Genomic DNA, 3,733 nt, shown 5'->3' on the forward strand with positions numbered 1-3,733 from the left:
GACATTCTGCGTGAAGGATGACGCGCCGGTGCATTGCACAGCCCAAAGGGCATCACCAGAAACTCAAAGCTCCCATACCTTTGTAAGCCACAAATTTTTCCTTTCCAATTTGCCAGCTTACCTCGTCTATCCGTCCAACACTGCCTTGGCTTTTGCTAAGTTCCCTTGCCAAGGTTCTCGCCTATGGTACCAGCTCCTACTTGGTTTCAGCTACTCACTGCACGAGCAACGGAGTGTTAGCCATCCTTCCACGGATTCCCAAATCACTCTCAATCCCCCTCCCCGGGTTAGACTGGACTTAAGGTTCGGCTACACTCCCCGCAAGCACAAGCAGCCAAGCACACCAAGCTTCCAGGTTCCTAACATCCCTTGGTACCACAAGACTTGATCATGGGACCCTCTAAATCCCAAGTCTTGAGTGCAACACTTGCTTTGGGACGCCGGGGCGAAACATCGTGGCCTAACGGCCCGGTATGGGTACCTCTCGCCCCCCACTTCCATCCCGAAGGAAGGCCCAAGCCCCTAGGAAGGGCGAGGACCAATGAGCCGCATGGTACTCAAGTGGGGCACCACTCCACATGAGCCGGGAGCACCGCAATCGGTTTCCCTTTCGGGAGTGGGAGCTGCTCTTGAGCACTTCTTTGGATGGCCCCTCCGGCACCAGCCAAGTCCATGGTCACTCCCACCCAAGGCCCCTTAGTCCCAGTCCCAACCTCAAGTCGGTTTGGAAGCCCAACTGGAGAGTCCCTTCAAAACTGGTTCCTAGACCTCACTATCCCTACTATACTTTTGGAACCCCCTGCAGCCCCCCCCCCCCTGGGAGACGCACGCATTGGGCTTTCACCCCTTGACCCGTATTAGTATTTGGACTTAGTCTCTGGCTCGATCTCGGATCCGATTTCGGATCCGACTTCGGATTCGGTCTCGGACTCGATCGCGGACTCGATCTCGGACCCGATCTCGGCCCCGACCTCGGACTCGACTTCGGACTCGGTCTCGGACCCGATTTCGGATCTCGGACTCCGTCTCGAACTCGGTCTCGAACTCGGACTCGAACTCGGTCCCCGAGTCGGTCTTGGACTCGATTCCGGACTCTATCTCGAACTCGGTCCTAGAGTCGGTCTTGGACTCGATCTTTGACTTGGTCCCATCCGATGAACTCTTTGTCATTTTGGTCATGCTTTCGGGGTTCCCTTAGCCTACGACACCTCGGCGAGTTGGTTCCTTACAACTCCACCACCCATAGAAGAAGTTCGATGCCCACATCGAACGTCTCTTTTTTATCTTACGACTTGTTGACCATGTCTCCGGGGGCATCCCCCCACTTAGCGGTGTGCCTAAGTTAGCCTCCCCGGCCAAGAGCTCATGACAACGGAATATAGGTGTCCCTATACTCCTCCCCTCACCACGCCCTAGTATGGGGTCGGGACTTGAACCCAGCCTTGCTTTACTAGGGGGTTGGGACTCGAACCCAACCTCCGTAGAATACGTCTACGGTTTCGACATCCCCGCAGGGAGTCGGGCGTAGCTCCCTACGCCTGGTCGACCTAGCTAACCCATGCTAATTAGCTTACCTTCGGCGCGCCTTCGGGTCCCAACATATGCCATTGCTCAACTTCTCAAATTGATACTTTTAATTGAACTTTGCATAAGTACATAGAGTTCTGCCATGCAGAAATTCCTCCACTAGATCTCGCGCGTTCGCTAGGTTCTCCTCCGGTTCCCATGTTGCTTCGCAGTGTGGAAATCCTTTCCACTTCACATGGAACTCTCTCACCTCGCGTCCTTGTCGCTTGCTCTTGCGCGCATTGAGGATGGCCTCGACTTCGTATTCCTCCTCCCCTTGGATAACCTCAGGTAAAGGTCTTACTTGGTCCTTGCGAAGCGGATCCTCAAAATACGGCTTGAGTAAGTTCACGTGGAACACGGGATGCATCTTCCCCATCTCTCGAGGAAGTCGGAGACGGTAAGCCACTTTACCGATTCGAGCCTCAATCTCGTAAGGCCCCGCGAACCTTTGGGTCAACTTCCGGCTGATCCCACTTGGTAGCCTGAGGTTCTTGGTGTTCAGCCACACCTTCTCCCCAGCTTGGAACTCCACATCTCGACGCTTTTGGTTCGCGTACTTAGTTTGCCTTTGTTGAGCCCGTTCCAAGGAATCCCTCACTAGATTCCAAATGTTGAGTCTTTCCGCCGTGAATGCCTCCACTGCGGGTAACTCTCCATGATACTCGGCCACGCCGAGTTCCACAGGGCCTTCAATAGCTCGCCCATTGATGACTTCCCATGGACTCACCCCGATGCTCGAATGTGGTGAGTTGTTATAACACATTTCCGCAAGTCCCAAATGACTTACCCAGTCGGTCTGGTCTCCCGAGACATAGCATCGCAAATAATCCTCCAGCTGCCTATTCACCCTTTCCGTTTGTCCGTCTGTCTGTGGGTGATAGGCCGTGCTGAATTTCAACTTGGTGCGATACTGTTCTAGGAGTGTCCTCCAGAACCTACTGGTGAAGATCTTATCTCGATCTGAGATAATCTCTTCCGGCCTTCCCCGCACTCGAACCACTTGTTCGAAGAACAGCTTCGCCACACCTTCCGCATCCACATCCGTTGCGGTGGGTATGAAATGTGCCATCTTTGAAAATCGGTCCACCACCACGAATATCGCATCGAACCCCTCGCTTGGGGGTAGTCCCGTGATGAAATCCATCGTGAGACATTTCCACGGACGATCTGGAATGGGGATGCTTTGCAACAAGCCCCCACTAGCCTTCGTCACGGCTTTGACCTGCTGACATGTTGGACATGTCTTTACATAGTCTTGGACGTCCTTAGCCATATCTGGCCAGTGATACTTCCTTTTGAGTAAGCCCATCGTCTTGGGCACTCCGCCGTGTCCCGCGAGAGGTCCGTCATGACACTCTTCCAAGGCTACTTTCCTTAGTTCCCCTTCTGGAACATACACCCTCGTTTGCTTGTAATATATGAGTCCGTTGCGTTCCGCATAGCCCGTTTTCTCTTCCGTTGGCAGCTCACCTCTCTGGTGAGCTTCCCGCGCCTCCAGATTCCTCAGCAACACTTCTTGTGCTAGACCATCACTATCGTATGCGGTCCGCACATCGTCCCAAAAGGTTGTTGTCGCGCTAGATATCGCCAACTTCAAGCTCGCTTTTCGACTTAGCGCATTTGCCACGATGTTGCTCTTCCCAGGCTTGTACAGGATCTCGCAATCAAATTCGGCCAAAGCATTGGCCCACCGACCTTGTTTTCCCCTTAGGTCAGGCTGTGACAAGAAGTGTTTCGTTGCCACATTGTCCGTGTAAACCTTGAAGTGTCTCCCAAGGTAGTGTCGCCACTCCTTGAGCGCCTTGACCACCGCAAACAATTCCTTCTCGTGGGCAGGCCACTTCCGTTGAGCCTTGTCCAGCTTCTTCGAGAAGAACGCTACTGGATGGTTGTCTTGCTTCAAAACTGCGCCCAACGCAAAGTCCGAAGCATCCGTGTCTACCTCAAAGTCCTTACCAAAGTCTGGTAATGCCAACACCGGAGCCTTCCTCAACTTCCCTTTGAGGTGGACGAATGCCGCCTCGCATTCCGCTGTCCATACCATCTTCCCTTTTCCTGTTTGGTCCATTAAGGGCAGGGCTACTCTCGAATAGTGTCTGATAAACTTTCGATAGTAGTTGCATAGCCCCAGGAACACCCTCAACTCATGTACATTCGATGGTCG

The sequence above is a fragment of the Selaginella moellendorffii genome, unplaced genomic scaffold, assembly GCF_000143415.4.
Source record: "Selaginella moellendorffii unplaced genomic scaffold, v1.0 SELMOscaffold_118, whole genome shotgun sequence".
NCBI classification, from domain to species: Eukaryota; Viridiplantae; Streptophyta; class Lycopodiopsida; order Selaginellales; family Selaginellaceae; genus Selaginella; species Selaginella moellendorffii.